At 43.2% G+C, this 8520-nt stretch overlaps 1 long non-coding RNA gene across 2 annotated transcripts; it reads left to right on the plus strand.

Moving 5' to 3' along the window:
* Positions 1-280: 280 nt before the first annotated feature.
* On the plus strand, positions 281-4775 carry LOC119355946. 2 transcript variants are annotated; one of them, XR_005171737.1, is made up of 7 exons: positions 281-970; positions 1054-1110; positions 2318-2418; positions 3228-3418; positions 3902-4018; positions 4116-4201; positions 4476-4775. It is a non-coding gene; the product is annotated as an uncharacterized LOC119355946 (long non-coding RNA). The 2 variants fall into 2 exon arrangements; XR_005171736.1 differs by having other exon boundaries at positions 4116-4775.
* Positions 4776-8520: the final 3745 nt, after the last annotated feature.

Genomic DNA, 8520 nt, shown 5'->3' on the forward strand with positions numbered 1-8520 from the left:
CATCAACTACGAGGCGCCTACGGTGACTTCGTAAAATGTCAAGATGATATGCCGGCTCAGTCTCTCGGAGGTGTTCATAGGGGTAGGGTGTGCGTGTGTGCGTTCATAGGGGTGAGTGTATGTGCGCTTATATGAGCGCTTGCGTCTGTACTGTGTTCAAAAAAGAAATGGAGCAGTTGGTAGTCTCGCTTCCAGGTTTTTTTTCGTCCCACCATTTTCGTCCGGGTTTTTTTTCGTTGGTTTTTTTTCGTTCCCTTCTCGCACCTCACCCCTCCCCTCCCTCTCTTCGCACGAGCGGATCCTCTCTCCGGTAGCCTCACACGCGCTAGGGTTCCTGCGCCGCCGCGAGCTCGTTGACCAGCCCAACGTCCTGCTGCTCCGCGCCTCGCTTCCCTCGTCGCTCGCCTTCGGACTCCTCGCTAGCCTCTGGCGATCCATCGCTTGTCTGCAAGCCAAGCCGCCGCCTCTCCGCCAAGAAAGAGGGCTCCCGATCTTTGTCGTGGTCGACCAACAGCCCATCGTGCCTGCTCCGTCGCCTTGTCACGCGTGCCGTCTGCCCCGCTGCCTCGCCACCTGCTCTGTCGCCTCGCCGCCTGCTTCGCCGCCTTGCCACGCGCCGGCCGCCTTCTCCCCCTCGTCTCACCGCTTCTCTCCGTCCGCACTAGGAGATCAAGAGGGAAGGGATCCCCTTTTCTGCAAAGCCCGTGCCTTGTCGGCTTCGGCGGCGGCGCTTGATGACCCGCTCCTAGTCCTCGAGCACCTCCTCCAGACCTCGAGCTCCGGCGGCGGTGGCATGGGAAAGACAAAAAGGGCATGGGAAAGACGAAGACTTGCTCCACACACATGCCACTGCCCCGTGCTTGTCTTGCTCCTTGAGTTTGCGGGCTGATGATGGAGGATCTGCACTCTTCGCTCCACTAGCGCCGCCGCTGCCGCTTCTGCTTCTGCTCCCCGCTCGCCCACGGCGCCGGTATGTCTTCTGAATTTACAGGTGATGTCTGTCTGTTGAAGCAACCAGGTGAGCTGATTTTGTGCATCGATTGGTTTGTGCAGCAATTGGAGGAGGAATGGAGTATTGCAGAGGATTGGATGCTGCTTCCGTTGGTGCAGGTGAGCCATGGAGTATTGCGAGTACAAGTACAATACTGAGAAAATTCAGTTAGCCATGTAGTACTTGAGATGAACATACAGTATAAATTCATTTAGACTTGCACTTTATATGCTTTCAGTATTGGTGAACATACAATATATATTCAGTTAGCCTTGCACTTTGTATGCTTTCAGTATTGATGAACATATAGTAGATAAACATACAATATAAATTCAGTATGAATAGTATTGGTGATAATTGAATTCAGATTGGAACATCCTCAGGCCCCTATTCTTATTCTTATTCTGTAAATTTATTCTTTACACTTTATTCTTTGGTTACTTCAAGTGAGTAACTACAATAACTTCAAGTGGGTAACTCCATTTTATGATTTTTTTTACACATTAACCATGATATTTGTTCCTCTATTCTGGTCATTCAGTTAATCTGATTGCTGAACCCTTAACCATTCTCATAATCTGAATGCAACAAGAGCATCCAAAATCTGGAGCAAACAATGTTTGAAATTTTCCAAACTTCTGTTGAAAAGTTAACTGAATTTTTTGTATCAACATTGCAACATTTCAGCATGACAACTCAACTCAACTCAATTTAGAAAATTAAATGGCATATTGCAATATTCAGCAAAGATTCAGTTAACTTCTGTTAACATTCAGTTAACTGAAGAACATGTTTATCCAGACCAAGAACATTCAGTGAACTTCTTTGACATTGGAGGTGAACACATTCAGTTAACTTTTTTGCAACATTTATGTAGAATACATGATCAATTGCGTTCGAAATTAACGAACAAGCGCAATTTGCAAAAATTGGGCTCGTGTTCTTCCTCTCACCGACAGCAGCACGAGCAGGGGATTAGTGTTTGAAATTAGGGTCTTCTGAATGTTGTTTCCTTGTTGCTGAAGATAGGTGACTCTGAGGAATATAGGTAGGCTGGCTATGACGCCGAGGTTGAGAGGGAGAGCCCACCACCTTTTCTGATTATTGTTGTTTAGGTTTAGAGATGGTCCTAACACTAATCCCCTTACACCCAAAAGAAAAAACATCCTAATCTAATGTTATCTCAGCTAAAAGAAAAGCATCCTAATCTAATGTTATCTCTGATTTCTTTTGCAAATGTTGCCGTTCGTAATTCCCGAGCTTGTGTAATTTCTTTGTTTTATTGCTGTCCATTGGGAGTATTCTTATGCATGATTGCTTCTTCAGACTGCAAATGTAGCCGGTGCACTCCGGGAGGCGAAGAATAAACTTGAGAAGAAGTTGGATGATCTTACTTTGTAAGACTTACTCTCGAAAGGAGAATGCGGGTATATTTTTCTCTGTCTTCATTGCTTTTATGTTTATTGTGGTCCCTTTGTTTTCGATGTGCTACCCTGCATGTCGTAGTTTGAGACAGTTCTGCTTGGTCCTGCCAGTATAAGGACAAATACAATTTCGCCTACAAAACTTCCATTCTTTCCCTGTTCTGTTTGTGTAGATTCTCATCTTATATAAGATACACATAATTTTTTTTGTTACAAGCAAATTAGATTGGTCACGAGAACATGTTATTTTAGCAGTAGTTATTGTTTCAACTGAAATCATGTTTGCTTACTGGGAGCTAGCTATCCCCGACAATAGATTTACACTTTGCTTATATTCGAGCAGTAATATGATGTAATGGTTTTGTTCTCTCCTTGCATTTGCCTTTGCTTTCTTCATTCTGTCCTTAAATGATGACTAGATATGTCTGTTGATAAAGTTATCTAATGTACATGAGAATCGTAAAGCTAGCTACAGAACCTGGGCACTACTCAGTACACCCACAACTTCAACGATGCAACAGATGCACCAACATCCCGTGCAAAACACATTTGTGCAGCCACTTTTTATATTACAACAAGGTTTACTTGGACACTACACATATGGCTTCAAACATGGTCTGAATTTGTGTTGGCCTGAAGGAATGCAAAAAATACTACTTCGGCACATTGATTGGTTGTTAAGCATTGTATTTGAGTTTTGCACAATTAGTAGCATGTTTAGAATAACATTTTTGGTATCTAGGAAGACTATTGTAGGGATCCTTGTTTAGTGTTCGTTTACACAAGAATTTGTGGAAAAAAATATTTGCCAGGCCCCTAGCAGCGTACATGGTCGGGACATGCGCTGGCAGGATGGATAGATGATGTTTTGGTGGCAGTGGCGAGCTGCTGGGGTCGCGGTTCCTCAACCAGGAGGAGATGCGCAATTTGGAGCTGGCCCGAAGGAGAAAGATGATGGTTGGTCCAGCCAACGACGGCCTCCTAAACAAACTTATTTGTCTAGGTAAAGGTTTTCTCACTGCCTTTCTTTTCCTATAGTGTCTTCTTCTTTCCCATGTAGGTCATGTGCCTAGATTGCTTGCTAGATCTTGCTAACTCAACCACTTGATGTTAACTTTGTATGTGTCTGCCTAGATTGCTTGCTAGACCTTACTAACTGGGCCATTTGATGGTAAAGTGAAGTACAATCAGGCTTGTTGACTCTACTATACATGTATGCCTACATTACTTACTAAGTATATCTTACTGCATATGATGATTTTTTGCCAGCTGCCCAAAGGTTCTGATTTTGGATTCTTTCAAGTTCAATTCAGATTTTAATTTTGTTTCCACCTCCTTTTGTATTGAAATGTGTGCGGCATTTAAACGATGACTGTGAAAATTCTTAGACATTGCGAGGCATGGAAAGGATTGGACTTTGATTTTTATCATTAATTAAAAGGTATAGGTAAGGCTTGGTATGTTCTAATTTGGAGTTGCACTGCAGCCACGACAATGGGAGCTTGAAAGCGAGCCATACGTGAATTGCATGTGTGCAAGCTCGGTGGCAATCGCAAGACCCCCACCTCGAGTGTTCCCATCCACCTACAGCGGCTTCATACAGGTGAAGACACATGCTCAATCTTCCATTACCTGGTTGGCACATGCTTGAATGTACAAACCAATTATTCTTGCTAAGTTTTTCTCTTTCAACCATGAAGTGCAATACTATAGGTGAGCGCTCTTAACAGGCTCCAGATTGCCACATTTCTCGAAGAAATCCACCAGCTTAAAAATCTTGCTGCTGGTATGCATCCACCACCTGATCCTTAATCTAAATTTGAGAAGAAATTGATGTAACATCTGCTCTTATGTTCTTTGTAACTCCCGAATTGGAACCCGATGGCAAGTCTTTTTGAATGAATGAACAGAGCAACTATGTCTTAGCATATTTTTCCAGAATACTTATATTTTTTTAGCTTCATGCTATTTAGTGCAACCTTTGCTATATTCAGTTTGTCCACCTTTAATGCATTTGTTTATGTGACATGTAACATCTGCTCTTATGTTCTTTTTGAAAGGAATGGAACCCCCTACATCGATGTTTGTTTTTTGAAAGAATAAGAACCAAGATGAGCTAGGCTCACTCCCTCACAATGAAGATTTTCGTTCATTTCTCTTTATCTTGCATAACAAATAATATTTACAGTTTTATCTAAGACTTTTTTAGCCCGAGCACTGAACATGGTCATATGCAAGTTGTCTGGAAATTCTGGCGAATGCATTGACTTTGGCCTCACACGGGGCAAGACATGAACATGATGCCTGATAGTTATCGTCGCTGCACCTTTGGAACTATTTTTTTCTTGCAATATCCTTCATCTAATGAGAGTTGTTACCATGCACATGTTAGCGATGCAGGTGAAAACGCTACCACAAAGCTTGGTTAAGTCTATTTTTGTGCAAATGAAATATATTTCCTTGGATTAATGATTTAGTAGATATTGGTTCAATACTGCTATCATTGATTTTTGTGCTAAGGGATAACTAGGGTAATTTTCTAGCCATGTCAGTAACATGCCTTGAGTATTCAAACTTGGTATTACAAATTTCTCAATTTGATATTTGATTCTTTCAAGGAATATTGTTGTTTGCCTAATTAACGAGATACTCGAGTCACTTAAAAAAATGGTACGCCTTTGGAGGTGTTCACAGTGAAGGCTGTTGGTGTTGGCATCGCTGTTGTTAGTTATAACCTAAATGATCTTTAGCGTGATGGGAAGTTATCAACTCTTGTGGTGATCACTAATGATCTTTAGCGTTGCATAGTGAGGATGAGATTGGACCACCCGTCTTTGGTACAAAATTGATTCCCATTTGGTTAAGTTGTAGAGGGGGCATATAATGGTTATTATTGGCATTAATTGCATTGTGCTTTCCCTTCTTCGTTGGAATTGACCTTATGCCCATTACATAATCTGTACAGAAAATGTAGAATGCTATTGGCATAATTACTTTTCCTCTAGAGCAGTATTTCTAAGCAAACAAAAATGGCCACTTGTTCTTTATAGTGCATGCAGAGGAGAAAGGTATGTGCTACCATATCCTGGTCGTCAATAGTAAAATGTGTGTATGATCTTCACTAAGTCATAGTTCTGAAGTGTCTTTGCAACTTCAGATAGTGATTTTACTGTTACTATTTCTTTCATGTTAGAAGGCACACAATATTTTTATCATTTCATCTTTGCACATGAGTAATTATTATTTGTAATCAGATATTATGAGAAATGAAAGATTTATTTGTCCTAGCATTAAATGTTAAATATGCATGGTATCATATTCAATACACATATCATTTCCTTTTGTTATTCTGTGCCCATGTTAGAACTAATGCACGAATAAGTATTAAAACTAATGCGATGGTGCCCATGTCAAGTCTTGCAGTGGATTAAAAAGTTTACCATGTAAAATCATTTTTGTTTGTTGTACATAGTATAATCATTAATTTGTTTGCTCCCGAGTCATGGAGTAAATCAGTCAGGATGAAGTTTGAAAAGTTATCTTAGCCCGTATAAAGGTTATGATTTTCCTTTAATGTTTAAGCTTCTAGGATATTTACTGTAGCCGCCAAACATTAATAGGGTGAGAGAGAGAGAGAGAGGGTGAAACCCAGAGAGAGAGAGGGTGGGAGATATGGTGGATGGTAGACAAAGAGAGGACTATGCATTTTATTCATATATGTGTAATCGAAAAAAGGCCCGTGGCAACGCACGAGCGTTCTACTAGTCTATATTGTGTTTGCCTTCTCCAAACCCTTCCCTTTACCTTCATATGAAATGTTTTACTTTCCGCTGCTACACTCTTAGAATTGCATGTGTAGGTTGATTGCTTGACTTGTGCTAAGTTGCTAAAATCTGCCAAGACTTTAAATTGGGAAAAGGCTAGATTTTTATTTGGTCAAGTAGTCTAATCACCCCCCCTCTAGACCTAATTTCGATCCTGCAGCAGGGCATAGGGTATTAGTCCTTGCCAGAGGCATGAACCTCATAAAAACATTGTGTGACCTCCGATCTAAGAATTCCATCCACGCTAGCTACCCTACCGAGGGTACTGGCGGAATCATGCACCATCAGTTGGCACACCAAGGACGGCCTGCATCGGGTGGAGACTGATCTTAGATCGATCTTCCCCGGGCCCCAGCGGTCTCCCATTGGGGAGAGCCTAACCTTCAGCTCTTTCATACTACTGCAGGTTGGTCCAAATGCGACAGTCCAATCAGAGACCCTTCGATGAAACTGTGTGTGATGCATTAATAAAAAACGGTGATGAAATAAAACCGTCAAAAAAGATGCAAAACATTTGCGATGGCAGTGACATCAAACACGGTTCAGATTAGAGTTGCTTGTGCGATGCGTGCCAAATGGTTAATCCAGAAGAACCGTTTGCGATGAGGCAGAACAACAGAAACGGGTAGCCAGATGAGGGTGTGTGCGATATACGGCATACAGTTCACTAGGATGAACTGTGTGTGATTAGGCAACACAATAGAAAACGGTCATCCAAATCAAGGAGTGTGCGATGGAGGGCATACAATTCACTCGGATGAACTGTTTGCGATGAGCCAAGACAACAGAAACAGTCCAACTGAACAAGATGTGTGTGATACGCGGGAAACATGTCCATAATCAGATATGTGTGTGAAGACCAATAATACCACAGACGATTGCTGCTAATAAGTCATGTGATTTTCTCTGTCTATAGAAGAATAACATTTATATATGTAATATATATATAACTGAAATAAACATCCAATTACATAAGTGACTATACCGATCAATCCCACACACCTCAATAAACAATTGCATGCATTCTAAACTAGGAGAAACGTTCGTCTAGTCTTCTACTTCTTGTGATGCTCCCGCCACTGCTCTATGGCTCGATCCCTCGTCTAGGCAGGAAGAAGACACTTCCTCATGTCAACGATCCGCCTGTACATCTCGTAGCTTGTGTACACGTCCTCGACCACGTACTTGACGTGTTGTTCATCTAGTCTCTCATGCTAGACATTGTGCCATGCATTCTTGTCCTTCTTGCTCTCATCCTTCATCTTCATGTATTAGGGGTCGATGATGTCTGAGGCGAGGTCAATAAGGGAGTTCTGTTTGTTGTTGTCGCTGCCGCAGACCTTGTAGTGTTCCTGCATGTTGACAAGATTCTGACATTTCAAGCCCGAAACCTTGAGCGCTTTTAGATCATTGGTTGTGTCCACCGTAGAGAAACTGTAGCTGTGGCTGTTGATAAACCTGGAGAAATACTCGCAAGGCCTTGTGGCCAGGTGGTAGTGGTAGACGAGGACGTCATGTCGTACCCACAACTGGGCGACAACAACCTTCTGATCGTGCCTGACACGACCGATGGTGTACTCGAGGTCGAAGCCAGCCACTTGGTACTTGTCCTCAGCAAGCAACTGCTCCATAGTTTGGATGGAGCTCTCCACCGAGACTGGCTCGTTCGTGTACACCACCGAGAGGGCCTTCCCCCTCACGTGGGTGTCCACTACGTGATGCGTGGTTAACTGCACGCCGTTGTCGTCGTCAGCCGGTGGCAGCACCATTGGAGCCACGGAGAGCGCCATTGGAACCGCTGGATGTCCTCTGTGTATGTGTCGTCGTGGGTGTGCTTATTGTGTCGTGTGGCACGAGAGATGAAGGTAAATAGCCGCATGAATAAATGGGAGCCGAGCGGCCTAGATTCTTGGCGCGTCCGCATGGCAGTTTTTGTAGCGGGTAACTGCATTGTGGCACCGCACCCGGCGCAACCGCATGCATAATGGCAACACCAACGTACATGATCATGCGCCGGCCCCCAACACCGGCAGCGCACATGGAGGGACGAGGGCAGAGCGTGCGGCGGCCGCCTCAACCGTGAGCAACCACACGCATAGAGCAGTTGAGTGCTAACTCTTGAGCTTGCGTTGGTTTTTCCCTTGAAGAGGAAAGGGTGATGCAGCAAATTAGCGTAAGTATTTCCCTCAGTTTTGAGAACCAACGTATCAATCCAGTAGGAGACAACGAGACAAGCCACCGAATACCTGCACAAACAAACACCAACTTGCAACCAACGCGA

This window comes from Triticum dicoccoides, chromosome 2A (assembly GCF_002162155.2).
Source record: "Triticum dicoccoides isolate Atlit2015 ecotype Zavitan chromosome 2A, WEW_v2.0, whole genome shotgun sequence".
Taxonomy (NCBI): domain Eukaryota; kingdom Viridiplantae; phylum Streptophyta; class Magnoliopsida; order Poales; family Poaceae; genus Triticum; species Triticum dicoccoides.